The sequence below is a fragment of the Giraffa tippelskirchi genome, chromosome 7 (assembly GCF_054371585.1).
Source record: "Giraffa tippelskirchi isolate mGirTip1 chromosome 7, T2T-mGirTip1v1.2.pri, whole genome shotgun sequence".
NCBI lineage: Eukaryota > Metazoa > Chordata > Mammalia > Artiodactyla > Giraffidae > Giraffa > Giraffa tippelskirchi.
The window spans coordinates 59,746,071-59,764,993 of NC_137281.1; positions in this window are offsets into that span (position 1 = coordinate 59,746,071).

Here is an 18,923-nt window from a genome sequence, read left to right on the forward strand (position 1 = left end):
TAAACCCTGAAGTAATCAAGGGATAATTATAACTATCATGATATCATCTCCAAGGACTGGGGTGAAAATTAATGAAGTGCTTCTCACATGTTCTCAAGCACTTCTAGAAGTTGCTAATTTCTCACATAATGTTATTTATCCTCTACCAGATGTAAATGAGAGAACTTATGGGGCATGTTTCTCAAAGAGTGGCAAGCCAGACAATGGCATCAGAATCACTGGTGGGTGTGTGTGGGCAGGTGGTGGTGGGGATTCCTTGTTAAAATGCACATTCCCAGCTCTACCCACTCCTATGAAATGAGATCTTGAGAGAGTAGGGATTGGGACTTTGTGTTTTTAACAAGGATATCCCCTGCATCCAGGTGATGCTAGTGTTGTTAAAGGTTGAGAAGGATTTGAGTTCGAGTCTTCAGAGGTATGTAAATGGAGATGGCTGTGAAAAAAAACTTTCTGTTAAAGGGACCATCTAACTCAGCTCCTCTGAGGCTGCGAAAATAGTTTATTAAGGCTTTGGAATTGGTAATATAGAATGAAAGAATACGCCTAGAGATTTTGAATGATGAGTAGAGATAAACACAGTTATGCCACATAGACAGCTGTGTTCAGACCCAGGAGTAAGGTCAGAGAAAACTTATTTTACCTCTTTGAGTCTTATTTTCCCATTATAGCTCAGAGATAAAAGATAAGGTGTTCAGCTCTCCTATAGAAGCTTCATGGGATCAGGGTATTCACAACTGTCAAGAGAAATGGACCATGGATGTAGGTGATACTAGTGGATCTGTCTGGAGTCAAATAGATAAGAAGCAAATACATTTCTGCCACCAAAAGAATCATGACCATGGACAAACAGAGATTGAGGCTATTTGAGACTTAAGACAACCCGTAAGCCTCATCTGGTCAGGAGGTTGGCTGAGAAAATGGAGCCATGCTCCCAAGAGCTTGTTCCCCACTGTCATCCTTAGAGGTGGCCGAGAAGAGTGGACTGAGAAGACCTCCCATGGTTCCAATCTACAGGCAGTAAATGGGGTCCTCGGGCCTCCCAAGAAGTGGTATCGGTACCCACCCAGTGGGGCAGCGTTCGCTTCCATCCCCCCCTTCAGCTGGGTGTTTATGTGGTTTCCAGCCCTGTTCCACAGCTGCATGTTGGGTGTGGGAGTAAGAAAGGCTGCTCTGCCTCACAGAGATGGTCCTGAGTCTGTGAAGGGGTAGCTGTCTCCCTTGGGTAAGGGCTGTGCGCTCCCTTGCTGGAGGGAGAGCAAATAGCGTGTTTGTGAGCAGAGGAGAGGGTTTGATTTGAGGACTACATTAGTATCGGTGAATATTTGTTTCTCCCTTCCTGGGGCTGGAGGTGGATTATTCTTCCCCACTCCAAGGAGATTAGGCTTTGGTCAGTGACAGTGAGTGAACGACTCTTGTTATTTCAGAACAGAAGCTTGAAGCACCAATCACACTGACCATGCCTTTTCTCTCTGCTGGCCCAACTCACAACTGGCAAAGCCCCAGTGAGGACCTGCCCCAGCCAGGCAGAGAAAGATGGTTCTACTCACAGCTGCCTCCTCTGACCAGCAAGGGGACTGGAACACAAATCTTAGTTATTCTGAGCTAGGTTAGCAGCCTTTCTGTAAAGAGCCAGAGAGGAAATATTTCAGTTTGTGGGTCATGTAGCCTCTGTCACAACTAACTACTCAGCTCTGCACCTGTGTCAGGAAAACAGCCACAGACAACACCTAAATGAATGGGCATGACTGTGTTCCAATATGATTTTATTGGCAAACACTAGGCAGTGGGCTGGGTTTGGCCTTCGGCAGAAACTGAGGTTTGGGATCCTTTGTCCTAGCTGGCTGGACCTCAAACTTTAACATGTGTCAGAATCACCTGGAGAGTCTGTCAGGCCTGGGGTGGGGAGTATGGGGTGAGAATATATTTCTAACATATTCCTAGGTGATGCTGATGATCTGGCTCCATCATTTTCCTATTATTATCTTGGTCCCTCTTGACTGATATATAATCTGTAAAATGGGGATAATATCAGAACTTCATCACAGTATTGTCCTAACTAAATGACATACGTGATTAGGACAGGCCTTACACTTTGTATCAAAAAGTCTCAGCAAACATTAGGCACTGTTGTAGTGTCAGTCATTGTGCATATATGTACAGACCTACACACATATGCACAAATCTCATAATGCCTTTGCTTTCTGAAGATATGGCATGGTAACTTACAAGTGGACCATTTGCTTCCCAGGTGAGTCCTCACTTCATTGAAGACTCCACCACAGGATTTACCTAAAGAGCATATTACTGTGGTGTGTTTACAGTGGGGCTTCAATGTCAAGCTGGCTTCCAGCTAGAATGGTCATTACTCAGGACAGGTGCACCTTCACCATCTCACTGAGAAGATGGCCTTCAGCTCGCTGGCTGGAGGCACACCATGGTATGGCCTGAGAAGAATTAATCTTTCCTTCTGCTTCACCTGGCTGAATCCATGCCTGGGTCTCCCAGAAATGCTTCCATACCCAGTTCTCTTCGAGCACTAGGCTTGTTGGCCACAGAGGAGCTGACAGATCTAGCCCTAAACTGAGGCTGGTTGTTGTAAGGCTTTTAGAAAGAGAAGCCAGGAAATGACCTTACCTCCAAAAGGAAGGAGAAGGGAGAAGCCAATTCCCTGAGCAGCCCATCTGGGAGGGCTCCTCTTGAGCAGGAGTGAGAAAAAGTGGCATCTCCATGACTTATGTGGAATGAATAGGGGACACATTTTCCCTTGTGTTTCCTTTTGAGGGTCTTTTATCTGTTGGGCAATTTATGTCAGTGATTTTTACATCATTGTCAAAGAAATGAGCCATATTAGGCTGGAATGTGTTATTTAGTTTCTTTATTTATAGGTCATTGTGGATAACCCACTCTTTTGAAGCAAAGTCGGAAGTACAGGCTAGAAACTGGCAGACGAGATCCCAGTCCCGGTGGCACTGTGTCATTTGCAAACCCTGTGGCTTCCAATCCATGTTTGCTCTGAATGGAGTGAGAACCAGGAAAGCTTAGGAAAGGCCACCTGCTCAACCACCGGTGGATTATGCTTCCCATTTGTTCTGAAATTTGGAGTTGGGAAAGGACATGAGAGGCATGCTGGACAGTTCTCTTAAACCTGCTCATCCCAGGTGCCCAGGAGCCAGGCTTCTCTACACCCTGACTCTGGTTTGCTTAAGGGTCCCCTAGTAAGGACTATGTGGCTTATGGGGTAAAGAACCAGCATCTCCTACTCGTCCCCTCCTGTGCTCCATGTCATTTTAGCTCCACAACCTCACTAGCACTGTTACTCCTGATTAGCTGTCTCTTTTATGTTTATTTGTTCTCCAATACACCCATCACATTCATTTTTTTTCAAAGCCAAGCTGTAATCTGGTCACTTTTCTGCTCAAAAAAATCTTTGTTACTTCTCTACAGCTTATGAAGCAAAGTCCAGACTTTTTGGCCCGACTTTCAAGTTCAAGTTTCCTAATCAGGCTTCACAGTAACTTTTCTGCTTTTTCTCTACCTCTTCTCAAGATGTTCCCTGGAGCAGACACTGTGCACTTTGCAAATCCTTTCATCCTTAACCCCTTAGCATGCACTAGACTAAGGGCTTACTGCCAGTCCTGGGCTTTGCTACCCAAGGACTTTCTCTGGTTTCTGGAGTCCACTTTACTGCTTGCACCAAGTATTAGAAAATTAACAACTCACTGTTCCTTCCTGTCCCCATCAGCAGCCCTTCAGCAGGGAAGTTGGGATATAAATACCCAGCTCCTTTACTTTGAAGTTGGATGGCTCTTCAGGGCATGTCCTATGCTGGCTTCTATAGTTCTTTGTGATTTCAGCTTGAGTTGCCCTCAGAGGTCCCTAAATTTGGTCTTGGAGAGGCAGCAGTGAGCTTGAAGCAAGATCTTAGTTCCCTGCTCAGGAATTGAACCTGGGTAGCTTGGATGGAAACCAAGAATAATAAGAATAGAATAGAAATAATAGCCACTAGACCAGCAAGGGCTAGAGATGAGAAGCAAATTTCTCTTGGGTCTTGCCTCCACTGAAAAATGAATTTCTCAAGGAGGCAAAAACTGTGAAAATAGCACAAAGTTTATTGTTAGAGACATAGCACCAGCAGTGGGAGAGCACACAGAGAAACAGTTTCTTCAGTTAAGACAAGAAATAAGGCAGCACACGCCCAGAGAGAAAGGGCGGCAGCATCCTCCCTAATGAGGAGCAGCACAGTAGAGAGGAAGTTAAATCGTTTATACAGGGCAGTTCTTCCCGTCTTTGCTTACCTTTGGCCAATTATCCGATCTTTTCCCCACACCTGCCCTGCCCCAGGACCCTCCCCAACATATGTGAGCAACTTTGGATTCCAGCCCAGAAGCCTATGGGGGGCCTTGGCTCACCTATTCTGGAGTGGTACTCCCTCCTTTTGGACCCCAAAGGAGACTTTTCATGCATGTGCAATGTCTCCCTTGTCCCAAGAATGAGAAATATGTGACCTCTTGATCTTTTACTCAAAAAGGGTTTGGCTCCTCTATGTTTCTGACATAAATGTTGTCTTTGATGTTTGGTCGCTAAATTGTGTTCAACTCTTTGCGACCTCAAGGACTGCAGCACACCAGGCTTCCCTGTCCTTCACTGTCTCCCGGAGTTTGCTCAAACTCATGCCCATTGAGTCAAAGTGCCCAAAGTCTGGCTATTTACCCTGTTCTTGTTGTTGTTGTTGTTGTTTCTATCTTGAAGTGCAAATGGGCTTCCCTGGTTACTCAGCTGGTAAAGAATCCGCCTCAATGTGGGAGACCTGGGTTGGGAAGATCCCCTGGAGGAGGGTATGGCAACCCACTGCAGTATTCTTGCCTGGAGAATCCCATAGACAAATAAGCCTAGTGGGCTACAGTCCATGGGGTCGCAAAGAGTCAGACAAGTGGGAGGCTAGTTGTAAATATCTAGCCTAGAGCCCACCTGCCTCCTTCCTCAGGAAATGTAAACAAGAGGCTTGTTGTAAATGCCTGACCTGGAGCCCATCTACCTCCCACCTCAGGCTGACACCATGCCCTGTTCTGGCTGTCTTCCCATCTCTGCCACCCTTCCCCACTCCTCCAGAAGTGCTTCCTGGAATCCTACCCCTAAACCTACTCATGCCGCATCCTTGTATCATAGTTGGCTTCTGGAAGAACCAAAGCTAAAGTGTTGCCTGTGTTGGTTGCCTAGGATGATTGTAACAGAGGACCACATACCAAGCGATGTAAAACAACAGAAATTTGTTCTCCATAATTTGGGAGGCTTCTTGTTGTTTTTCAGTTGTCCAGTCATATTTAACTCTTTGTGACCCCATGGACTACAGCATGCCAGGCTTACCTGTCCTTCACCATCTCCTGGAACTTGCTCAAACTCGTATCCATCGAGTCGGTGATGACATCCAACCATCTCATCCTCTGTCATCGCTTCTCCTCCTGCCTTCAATTTTTCCCAGCATCAGGGTCTTTTCTAATGAGTCGGCAATTTGCATAAGGTGGCCAAAGTATTGGAGCTTCAGTTTCAGCATCAACCCTTCTAATGAATATTCAGGATTGATTTTCTTTAGGATTGACTGGCTTGATCTCCTTGCAGTCCAAGAGACTCTCAAGAGTCTTCTTCAAACCACAGTACAAAAGCATCAATTCTCCAGTGTGAAGTCTTCTTTATGGTCCAACTCTCACATCCATACATGACTACTGGAAAAATCAAAGCTTTGACTATATGGACTTTTGTTGGGAAAATAATATCTCTGCTTTTTAATATGCTGTCTAGGTTTGTCATAGTTTTTCTTCCAACTCCTAGGAGCAAACGTCTTTTAATTTCATGGCTGCAGTCACCATCTGCAGTGATTTTGGAGCTCAAGAAAATAAAGGCTGTCACTGTTTCCACTGTTTCCCCATCTATTTGCCATGAAGTGATGGGACTGGATGCCATGATCTTAGTTTTCTGAATGTTGAGTTTTAAGCCAGCTTCTGGAGGCTCAAGGTCTGAATTAAGGTGCTGGCAGACCACGCTCTCTGATGGCTCTGGGGAAACTCCTTCCAGCTTCTGGTGTTTGCTGCCAATCCTTGGTGTTCCTTGGTCTGTAGACACATCACTCTGGTCACATGACACCTTCTCCCTGTGAATTCAGTGTCTTTCTTCTGTTCATGTTTGTCTTTGCCCAAACATCCCTTTTTAATAAGGAACACAGTCATTTTGGCTGAAGTCCCCTCAATGACCTCATTTTCACTCAATTACCCCTGTAAAGACCGTTTTACAAGAAAAGATAACGTTCTGCGCTACTGGGGTTAGGACATTAGCAGGTATTTCCAGGAGACAGGTCAACCTGTCTTCTCCTCCTTGTTCTTCAGAGGCTGACGTTTGCTTCTGCTACTTCCTCATCTCATTATCCTTCAATTCTGACCCTAAGAGTCTCTCCCACCCTTGGCGCCCAGCTCTCCCGCACACCCTTTGCACTTTGAGAGCGCCTCTTGTTGGACTCTATCCCTGCCTGCTTGGAGTCATGGTGCTTATGAGTCCAATCAGGGGTGTTGCAGGAAGATAGCTGGGCTCAAAGTGCTGACAGTCTGCTTTTCTGCCTCAGGAAATCTAATTTAATAAGTAAAATTTGGATTTTGGATTTTGAACTCTAGCAGCACCTGGGGAGTACAGCTCTCACCACTCAGGTGACAGATGCAGAAAGGATGGCTGATTGAGCTGCGTCTGTGGGGATGGGCGGACTCCAGAAGTGGCATTCCAGGCCTGCATCCCTGCATCATTTTCTGTCAGCTGTTTTTTTCTCCTCAGTGCCAAATTCTGAGAAAAATAATCCTGGTGACCTGAAGTTCACAGGGCCTTGAGGGACTAGGCGTATGGAGACAGTCTGATAGCAAATCTGGAGAGCAGATAGTTCTATTTGGGCATGCAAGCCTTATAATTCTTTGCTCAATTTTTAACCAAATCTAACATTTCCTGGAGGCTCATTACTGTGCTGTTTGCAGCACTTGGGGAGACAAAGGTGGAGGCTGGCTTGGTTCAGTCAAACACTGTACTGTAGCCCCTGAATCAATTCCTGCAGTTGGTAGAAACTGAGCAAGAAAAAATAAAACCAGTGAATCCTTAAGAGATTTGACTCAAAATTTAGCTATTTCCCACTTCCTCAGAGAATGCTCGCAGGGTCCTGATTGTGGACAAGAGTCCTCGGCTGCGTTCAGATCACTCACATTGGGGTGACTCTTAGCTGGGACATGGAGGACTGACTTCACTAATGGCTCGTGTGCCAGATGCAGTCATTTTCAATCCTGCAAGACCTTATAGGAAAGACATTACTGTCCCATTCTAGCTTGAGGAAACTAAGGGCCAGAGGCTAGGCAGGCACTCCACATCCTACAGAGACCCAGAGCAGCCTGCTGGCTCCTATCTTCAAGCTGGATGTGTTTGCTCCCCCCACAAGAGCAGCTGTCCACCAAGAAGAGTGCTGGACCCAAATGTGAGAAGTGGATCTGAATTCATGAGTGATGAGCTCAACAGAAAGCCAATCTCAGAGCCCAAGGCAATCAGTGGAGAGTACAGGGACTCAAGAAGGAGCACTAAGGTTGGTAAGGTGGAAACTTCCACCCAGTATTGCTTCACCTTCTCTGTGCCTCTCCTTCTATAGCCTGGTCCTTGGCCTTAGATAAAAGTTTACTCTCTAACAAAGGAAGCCAAATTTGATTTATAAGCCATAGTCCAGATATATAAGAAAAACTTCCAAAAAAATCTGCCCAATAAATCCCAGCCATCCCAGGTTTTTTTTTTTTTAATCATTTTATGTGTATGGAGAAAAGGGAGACAGAAATCTAAGCCTTTTTATTCTGTGCTTATTGGAAAGAGCTTTTGAACTACAAGTGCTTGGGGCCGTTGGGCCCTGAAGGAAAACAGATACTGGATCTGAGCCACAAATGGGATCTTCCTTTAGATTCTCCCACCTGCAGGCTTTGGCTCCCAATTTGCCCAAACCCTTCTTTGCTCTCTTCCTAATTCATCCTTTGAAGCCCAGGTTAGATGCCATGCCTGTGTTGCTCACAGGGCTTTGGAGCTCAAACTCCACCCTGGGTTGGCCTCCTGTGCCCTCCCCCCTCCCTGCCCACACTCCCTCTGGTGCTCACCCTGCTGGTTCCGCATGGATCTGTGGGTACAGAGCACTCAGCTGTGAGTCTTCCATGTGTTCTGGAAGGGAGCAAACCCAGCTCCAGCTCATTCAGGAGGAACCTGGCAGTGGAAGGGATTCCAGCTCAGCCTACTGGACAAGGTGCCAATCACCAGAGAGGTAGAGGAGAATGGCATTGCTCTAGGGCTTGCCTGGGTGGGAGGTAGTTCTGTGGCAATAAACAAAGACAATGAGAGTAAGAGGGTTCCCTTTTCTCCACACCCTCTCCAGCATTTATTCCTTCCTTGTAGACTTTTGGATAGCAGCCATTCTGACTGGTGTGAAATGGTACCTCATTGTGGTTTTGATTTGCATTTCTCTAATAATGAGTGATGTTGAGCATCTTGTCATGTGTTTGTTAGCCATCTGTATGTCTTCTTTGGAGAAATGTCTGTTTAGTTCTTTGGCCCATTTTTTGATTGGGTCATTTATTTTTCTGGAATTCAGCTGCAGGTGTTGCTTGTATATTTTTGAGATTAATTGTTTTTCTGTTGCTTCGTTTACTATTATTTTCTCCCATTCTGAAGGCTGTCTTTTCACCTTGCTTATAGTTTTCTTTGTTGTGCAAAAGCTTTCAAATTAATACAGCCACTATGGAGAACAGTGTGGAGATTCCTTAAAAAACCGGGAATAGAACTGCCATATGACCCAGCAATCCCACTGCTGGGCATACACATCGAGGAAACCAGAAATGAAAGAGATGCGTGTACCCTAATGTTCATCGCAGCACTGTTTACAATAGCCAGGACATGGAAGCAACCTAGATGTCCATCAGCAGACGAATGGATAAGGAAGCTGTGGTACATATACACAATGGAATATTACTCAGCCATTAAAAAAAATACATTTGAATCAGTTCTATTGAGATGGATGAAACTGGAGCCCATTATACAGAGTGAAGTAAGCCAGAAAGAAAAACACCAATACAGTATACTAATGCATATATATGGAATTTGAAAGATGGTAACGATAACCCTATATGCAAGACAGAATAAGAGACACAGATGCATAGAACAGTCTTATGGACTCTGAAGGAGAAGGTGAGGGTGGGACGTTCTGGGAGAATAGCACTGAAACATGTATATTATCATATGTGAAACAGAACACCATTCCAGGTTCAATGCATGAGACAAATGCTCAGGGCTGGGGCAATGGGATGATCCAGAGGGAGGGGATGGGGAGGGAGGTGGGAGGGGGGTTCAGGATGGGGAACACATGTAAACCCATGGCTGATTCATGTCAATGTATGGCAAAAACCGCTACAATATTGTAAAGTAATTAGCCCCCAACTAAAATAAATAAATTTATTAAAAAAAAAATAAAAACAAAGACAATGAGAGGAGGTAAAAGCACTTTATTCAGAGCTTGCTTTAACAAAGGAGGCAACCATTGTACAAGCGTTCTAGCAGTGACCTAAAGGGGTGGGAAATCTTTACAGTAGGAAGAAGGGAAGGCACTGTTGGCACAGGGAGGCTGTAAGTGGCCTAACAGAGGCAATCGTATGTGATTGGTCAGTGGTGCGTGTTTGGCTTTTTCTAGTTGGTCTTAAATTGGAAGCTAAGACAAAAATTAGAGAAGCTGTTAGTTATGAACCAAGTTCTAGTTAGTTTGGGCCAATTGTTATAGGGGTGATTGGCTTCCTGGACTGGTTGCTAGAAATAGTGGTCTGACTAGAAGTCTGACTCGTAGGTAACAGGCTGGCTTCCTGGATGAGTTACTATAGATTATGTGTTTGTTTTCTGGCCTGCTTGCTGCAGATTATGGGTCAGAATTCTATTTTACACATGGTATAGTGATCATCCATTTGCATGTTCAGTCTCTCAGGTCAATACTCACCCAGGACCTACTTTATGCCAGGGTACAAGGATGGGCTGATGAGCCCCTGAGGATCCTTATCCCAGCTAAGGAGCCTGTGGGCTTTCAAGCAGGTCACGGAGGCCTCAGAGCAATAGGGTGAGATTCCTGGGCAGTGTGGAGAATGAGTGACCTGGGACCCAGGATGCCAGCTGGTCTGTTGGCTTGGGGTGGGGGACGGGAGGAGACATGGTGTCAAGGAGGGGGCTTCCACAGGCCCCTCCCCATAATCCCAGCTCCACTCACTTCTGGTTCCTTGTCAGTCTGTAGGGAGGGCACAAACGTGGGTGCTGCTCTCCCATGGGTGGTCTTCATTTTAGAACAGTGTAGGACAGGGTTCCCAGGAGAGGATGGGGAAGGGCTTCCCATGCAGTTCAAACAACTGTCACACACATCCCCGCCCCCAACCCTGTTTTCTCTGAGTGGATCCCCACTGCTTCTGTCTGCCCAGCATCCAGCCCCCAATATAGAAGTTGGACTTCATTTTTAACTTTTACTCTGTGCAGAGTGAGAGAGGCTACCGACCTTTCTGGATTCATGAGAGGGTATGGAATGAAGACTTGGCCAACCAGTGCTTTACACTCCTCGGGAGGCAGCATGTGACTCCAACCAGAACTAACCCTGGTAACTATGTAGGCCTACTGGGCAAGGTTACCTGTGTTTATTGGTGCCACTAAGCTTGTAGGTCATAAACCTGGTACTGCTACAGTCAAAAGAGGAAATTGTGCTTGGAAATGAGTCAGCATGTAGAAAAATAGAATCAAGAGATGGTAACAGTAAAACTGGATTGAGCTTTGTCTGAAAGTCCTGGTCCTGGACTTTTTAATTTAGTTAAGTTTTAGTTCTTTTTAGTTTAAAGCATTTTGAATTGATTTTCTATAGTTTTCCACCATAAGAGTTGTGATTAATTTGTCCTCCTTTGGGGAAAAAACAGCACAGCATTTAACCCCTCATCTCATCTGGGGTGTGTACCTCAGACTCTATTAGTGCCTCTCTTATTCTTTTCTCTCTCTTTCTGCAATACTTGCTGGTGGGCAGTGAGTTCCCATGTGTTAGGGAAAGGGTGCAGGGATTAAATTCATCTGGGAAAGGGTTTAATTAAAAAACTAGATTTTCTTCCCACTCAGTCTAAGAGTTTTATCAATATCAGTAAGTGGGGACTTCCCTGGCAGCCCAGTGGTTAAGACACTGCTCTTCCAATGCAGGGGGCACAGGTTCAATCCCTGGTCAGGGAACTAAGATCTTGCATGCTGTGCATAGCCTAGCTTAAAACATAACAAAAATAAAGATTAAAAGGTTCTAAAAAAAATCTATATGTGAACCCAACTATGTATCAGATGAAGTGACCATTAATAATCCCAAATGGTGAAAGCTGACCTTTCCCCTGTGCAGGTACTGTTGTAAACAGTACTATTCCATCTATTATTCTTAATCCCAACAGCACTGAGGGACAGAGGTTCCCTTCCTCTTCTTGCTTGAGGCTGCACAACTTCTGAATAGTGATACATGGACCCAGACTTGGTGAGTCTCAGCTCCTAACCGCCGGTTAGGGGCCTGGCGCACATGGTGTTTTGTTTGTCCCCTTTCCCTTCCCATTCAGGTGGACAGCAGCTGCCTGAGCTCTTCAGCTTCTCCACCCCTCTCCCTGCTGTCAACCACAGGGACCTGGGCCTTGATGGGAGGGGACAGGTGCAGAGCAGCGGGGTTTAGGGGCAGGAGAGCAGAAGAACATACGACATGAGCTCAGAGGGAGAGAGTCTGTGCAGGGGAGAGGGGCTTTCTCTAGGGGATATCAGAACTGTGGGAAATCGGGGAAGAGATGGGTCATGTCAGTGTGTGTGTGTGCGTGCGTGCGCACGTGTGTGTTATGGATTGAAATTCCTTTCATATGATTTTGAGGGAAGGACATTAAAAACTTTATTATTAGTAGTAGTTATTTAAAAATTATTTATTTATTTTACTTGGAGGTTAATTACTTTACAATATTGTGGTGGTTTTTGCTATACATTGACATGAGTCAGCCATGGGTATACATGTGTTCCCCATCCTGAACCCCCCTCCCCCCTCCCTCCCTATCCCATCCCTCAGGGTTGCCCCAGGGTACCAGCCCTGAGCCCCCTGTCTCATGCATCAAACCTGGACTGGTGATCTAACCAAGACTGTGTGTGTCTATATAAAGATTGGACCACAGGGTTGGGAAGATATAGGGTCTGATTATCTGTTCTTCCATTTCTCTCTCCATCCAGTTTTATAGCCTCAGTAAGTTAGTGTGAGAATTCACCCAGCAAGCCATACAGAACACTGCCGGGAGATAAGCATGGAGAGATAGTTAAGAGGCCCACGTATGGAGCCAGAAGGTCAAGTTAAGTTATCTGGAGCTTTGGTGGGAGTGAGAGGTGGACAGACTGCTTGAGGGTCCTCTCTGGCTTGGATGGGGGTCAGCTTTAGCAGCTTCAGGAGGGCTAAGTCTCCCTCTTGGCTTCTGGCCATGTCCCTGCCCATCAGAGGTCAGGACCCACCCTGTGTGCTGCGCAATGCTTTGGGGCCACCTTGGCTCCAGGGGTAGGTGAATATCAGTCATTTCCGTAGACTGTGCTGGCAGGCAGTGTTTCCTGCTTTTGAGGACAATGTTCTGTGCTCTCCTGGAGTGATTATGCTAGTGGATGAAGGGCTCTTCTGATGGATAATGCCAACTCTGCAGTCCAAGCCAAGGGTCACTTGGCACTCTGTCTCCTGGATATGAAAGGAAATGGTTCCACACTGATGGTTAGAAAAACAATAGGTGTCCAAATGGGCCTGATTGCAGAGGTTGGCTGTGTTTTCAGCAGAGTCCAGGCTCCTGGATGTTCCAGGTATGATAGGTTCAAGGCAGTGGCAGTTACAGTCTTCAGGGCACAGGTGTTCAGTGAACACTTGGTGACTTGAACTGAAGGAGAGTTTTGTGGTTTAGCTCCCTAAAATGATGTTTAAATGACAGCAGCCTCCAAGGCAAAGCTGTAGAAGCTGAGTCATGAGCCAGAGCCCCACGCAGGTGTTGTTTGAAATTGATGGCATGCGTGTTGCTGCCACTGGGAGCTAGAACTAAGAGGGATCTAGAGAGTGTGTGGCTCTGCACCTCCACTTTCTTATCTGTAAAGTGGGATGATAGGAGTACCTCTCTTATGGTGCAGCTACCAGAAGCCAGGGAAGTGAGGCAATGTTCTCAGAAGCCCCATGGTGTCTAGAAGCATGCAGGCTGTGCCTCTGGGTTTCCTCTTCCGGGTCTAAGAACTCCAACCACTGTTTCCCAACCACAGCTTGTGTTCCAGTGTGGTCTGGCAGAACCCCACTAATGGTTTCACTTTGTTCCTAGGGAGGAAAAGAAAAGGCCCACTTGAGCGGAGCAATCTTTGTGCTCATTTGGAGCAAGATTCCTGCTCTGCATGCTCATTTCCCACCACATTTTCTACTGCTGTTGTTATTCAGTCACTAAGTCGTGTCCAACCCTTTGCGACCCCATGGACTGCAGCACCCCAGGCTCCCCTGTCCTCTACTATCTCCCAGAGTTTGCTTGGATTCATTCCTTTGAGTTGGTGATGCCATCCTGTCCACAGGGTTCTCCAGGCAAGAATACTGGAATGGGTTGCCATGCCCTCCCCTAGTGGACCGCGTTTTGTCAGAACTCTTCACTATGATCCGTCCATTTTGGGTGACCCTACACGGCATGGCTCATCACTTCACTGAATTACACAAGGCCCCTTGCCACGACGAGGCTGTGATCCATGAAGGGGACATTGGCTACTCTTACCCACCAAATAGCCCTCCTCCTGTTCTCACCTCCTTTCCTGCTAATTCCATTTTTCTCTGTTTTGTCTTCTCTGGTGCTTCAGAAGTACCATGAACCAGGCCACACAGATACAAGCAGCGCTCCACAGAACAAGGACCTCTCCAGCCCCTGACAAAGGTGACATGTGATTCCCAGCAGTGGGGCAGCCGCTCAGAGACACGCCGTCAGCAGCTGCCCCATGTGAGCTGTGGGCACAGTGATGGGGCCGTGAGCTAGAGGGGCTGGGCCCACGGCCTGGAGCAGGGGCCTCAGAGGCCTCTCCTGCCCTCCGGCTGGCCTGTCTGGGGTGGCATCTGCTCCGTCAGAGGTCAGGTTAAAGCACAAGGAAAGGGCTCTGTCTCAGAGGACGGAATCAGGAGTGCTCTGCATGCATCCAGGGACTGTGGAGGAGCAAGGCTGGGATAACCCAGGAAGCTGGCATGCAGGAGAGGCAGGACTGCAGGACCAAAGATGTGGAGGTGGACCTGTGAGATGGTGGGGAGGAGAGATGGAGGGAAAAGGACATCCTTGTGTACCCAGGGGCCAGGCATTGATTCAACATTTTTGTAGAGATTTCATAATAGTTCTGGGGAGCAGGTATTTTCTTCCTAGCCTAATTGAGGTATGATTGGCAAATAAAGATTGTTTATATTTAAGGTATACAAATGTGATATTCTGATATACATTGTGAAATAATCACCACAATCAAGCTAATTAACATATCCATCACCTCACATAGTTACATTTCATGTGTGTGTGTGGTCAAGACACCTATCTCAGCAGATTTCCAGTGAGTAACACATCATCATTAACTGTCACAGTTTGCATGTGAACACCTATGCAGAGAGGAGCTCAGAGAGGTAAACCTGCTGCCAAGGGTGCCCCACCAGGCCAGGAGTGTCTGACTCCAAAGACCCCTCCCCTCACTCACCCACAGCTTTGGCCAGGATGCTGCCTTCCTCATCCCTTCCTGGAGGAAAAGCCCTTTTGCTCCGGTTTACATACAGCCAGTTGGATTTTCTCTTACAGACGTCCCAGACCCGGGAGAGCCTGTAGCCTGCAAGCTCATCCTCAGTTATACCAACATGTTTCTTTCTCGCTCTCATAAATTGCCCTCAGTAGAACAGGGGCTTTCTTTCTGATCTAAACCCTGCTGCTCTATTGATTACTATAATTCAGCCCTAATTGGACTTCTGCAAAGCCACAAGCTCAGACAGCAGGCTTCTTGGCGGCACAGCATCCATTATTAATGTGCTGGTGCTGGCCTTTCCCCCACTCCCTGCTTTCACCTCAGGAGCTCTGGAAAACAGCCTGCTGAGTAATGTGGCTTCCCTGTGAATTCACCTCTTCAGGATATTTGTTTCCTCTTGAAGGAGAAGAGGGATGCAAACCACACAACTAGCAAACAGCTCTTTAATTGCCTCTCTGCTGGCCCAAGGAATGGTCTGGGTTACAGAGGATGCTCATAGTGAAGTGAAGTCACTTGGTAGTGTCCAACTCTTTGTGACCCCATGGACTTTAGCCTACCAGGCTCCTCAGTCCATGGGATTTTCCAGGCACGAGTACTGGAGTGGGTTGCCATTTCCTTCTCCAGAGGATCTTCCCAACCCAGGGATCGAACCTTGGTCTCCCACATTGTAGGCAGAAGCTTTACCATCTGAGCCACCAGGGAAGTTGTTCTCCTCATAATACTCCTATATGGCAGTCAAAGAGGGACCCCATTCCTGGCATCTAGTCCAAGATCTTCTCAAGGTCAATGATGCTATAATACCCGTACACCCTGTGGTCACTAATCCCTACACCCTTCTCTCACATATTCCCCCGACACACTCTACTTCACGATATTGGACCTCAAAGATGCTTTCTTTACTATACCTCTACACCACTCCTCAAAGCCCCTATTTGCCTTCACCTGGATGGATCCAGACACATTATCAATCTCAACGGAAGATGCTCAAACCCTCTCAAATCTAAGATATTAGGCTCTGTAAGTGGCAGAGCTGTGAGGGAGCCCTGGACAGGCCTGTGAGTCAGCCAGGTTCAAGAAGCCAGTAGGACAGACGCAGAATCTGTACCTGGTCCCTGTTGGGTTGTCCAAAGGAGAAAGGTCAAGATGGGCCAAACATGTAATACAACCAAATTGAGGAAGAGAGGAACCACATTCTGTGGGCAGAAACAGAACACACTCATCATCAGGACAAATCTGGGAAGCTCACTTCCCAATGAGAGCTTGGAGACAAGTGAAGTGTCTCATGGCCCCCCAGGAGTGCAAACGCCAGGATGTATGTCTGACAGACCCTGGTACCTGGAACCGGTACCTCGCCCAGGTACCGGTTCTGGTTGGACAGCCCTGAGCTGAGCCTCTCCCCGAGGAGGCAGGCGTCGGTGCAATGTGAGAGTCGGGTTACTGCTGTTCAGCTGTTTCAGGGATTCAAGAAGGGCCACACTTCTTGTGTCTCCAAAGTCTGGGGCTCTTTCCCTGCCCACCGGCAGTGGATGAAGTCAGGGGGCCACTGTGGATCTGGCTGGGTGAGGATTTCAGGGCAGCTGCATGAGTTGCTCATATACTGAGAGGAACAGGGGCAGGCTAGGAGAAGACGGATCCCAGCTCATACTCTGGGGGTTGTTTGTTCCACAGACTCTACACCCACTCTTCCTTAATACTGGCAGTCAGAAGGCAGTCCCCAGGTCCACAGGACAACCACTCTTCATTCTGCATCACTCAGTCATTTGATAAACCTTAATTTGTGACATGGGCCTCCCAGGTGGCACAGTGGTAAAGAATCCACTGGCCAGTGCAGAAGACACAAGAGATGTGAGTTCGATTCCTGGGTCAGGAAGATCCCCCTAAGCATGAAATGGCAACCCACTTCCATATTTTTGATTGGGAAATTCCGTGGATAGAGGAGCTGGTGGGTTAGGGTTGGATACCATTGAGTGACTGAGCACACACACATGCAATTTCTGGCATACTCTGGCAGGTCCTGGGGAAATAACAACAGGTAAGATTGACAACATCCGCCCTCCTGTAGTTTGCATGAGAGTGGGAAAGACAGATGCTGAACAAGTCAGCAAACACACAGACAAGGGCTTCTATAGTGCAAGGGCTGGAAAACGACTAAACAGGGGATTGTGGCAAGGGCCTAGAGGGCAGGTCTCCCCTAAACTTGTCTCACATCTTCAGGCATCTTGAGCAGGGATAGTCCCAGGCTTCCGCCCTCTTTGAGGGCTTGTTACAGAGTCTGGCCCTGGCTGGAATTCCTGCAGTTTGCTCTCCATAGGGAGGATGGAGCAAGGGGTCAGACGGGCCCTGCAGAGGTCACTTTCCTTCACTAATCTGGCACGGGACTCTCTCATTCCCTCTCTCACTCCGCATGTACTGGGCTTGTTTTGCAGTGCACACAGGTGTTCCTTGGGAATGGAGTCTGTGCAGGCGGCCTCTGCCATTCTTGAGTGCCCAAGAAATACTTAGTAAGTGAAGACGTGATGAGAGAGGAGGGGACACTGGTGCAAAGAGAGGCTGGGGCCTGAAACCTTGTCTCTGCAAAACACTGCCTGCCAAGATGAATAGCTATCCTCGCCCCTTCCCAGGGGCTGTGAACCGGTGTGTGCCCCCTGCTGCAGGCAGCCTCAGACCCTCCCGTCTGCTCACATGCTTCTGCTAGGAGCCAGGACAGCTCTCTGCACTCTCCTCTCAATCTACCCAGCTGGAGCCCTGGCTGCTCTGGCAGGACCTGTTGGCAGCTGAGTTCTTTGCACCTTTCTCTTCTTCTTCCTCCCTGTTCCTTCTCCTGGAGTGAATGTCTGCCCGGGTCAAAATGTAGATCTCAATCTCAGGGCCACAAGTGTGGGGGCAGGGGTCTTCTGTTAGTTTCTAGAGAGTGAGGGGTGGTGTGCCCCTCCTGCCTCTTGCATGGGCCTGCATTGTGCTCTCAATCAGCTTCCTTGCTTATCTTTGCATAGTAGTCCTGATTGTCACGTCAGTTCAAAATCTCCAATTCTCTGTTAGAAAAATGAGCTTCACCTCCCTTCTAGTTTTGTTTCTGTTGGGGAGGGGCATAGGGCAGAACTGGGAAGAAGTGAGCCCTCTCTCCCAGTCTCCCCACCCCTGGGACCCCCCACCTTCCCTACCTTTCCGCTGACCAGTTGCCTCCCCAGCCATCCCCACCACCTCCACCCTCAGTGCTGGATGCCTCCACCCTCCTTGCTCCTTGCTCACATCTGAACCGGTCCCCAGGCCTGTCCGTCCTGCCTCTCACCCACCTTGCTCTCACTGGTGCTGAGGCCGTGGAACCCGGTCCCTGGAACCACACCCCAGCCAGGGAGCCACCAGCTGTGTGTGCTCAGGCAGTTCTGTTGTGCCTCTGATCACACATCTGGAAGGCACGGTAACTGAAGAGGCAGTGAGGTTGATAGGGTGAAGCCCGTGCGGCTGCCGCATGGCTCACGGGCACCGTGCTGTGCCCTGTCTCTGTCTCCACTGCCCCGCCCTCACTCAGGCACCTCTCCTTTGCCTAGACCATCTCTGAGCCCCCCAACAGATCAGCTCCCACGTCACATCCATCCCCTTCACCTGGACATTTTCTTTGCCACTTTCAGACAGCCTGTCTTCCTACCACTTGAGAGCTGCTGCTGGCTCCCACTGCCTGCAGGACAAAACCTCAATCCCACATCCAGGCCTCTTCCCATCTTCCCCTGTGTGCTTTGCCCTGACCCCAGAGAGCCTCTCAGGATGCTGGCTCCAGGGCCACAGGTGACTCTAGCTGGCCTCGGCATCATCCGTGGGGAAGCCAGTGTCTGGCTCTTGACTTCTGTAGGTAAATGCTGTGTGATGAATAAAACACACTTTCCTTTAAGTGTCACTGAGTGAACAAACTAAATGAAATCTATGTACTTTGGAAGCAAAAAAACTAACTGCAACATTTTTGATGCCAGAAAGATTTTTCTACCTGAGCAGTATGGAAATCTCACAGGGATGCCTGCTCACTCTTCTCCACAGGACTTGCCCTTTTGGGACCTGCCTCTCTAATGCTGTTCTCATTCTCAGAACGCTCTTCCTTTTGTCTGCAA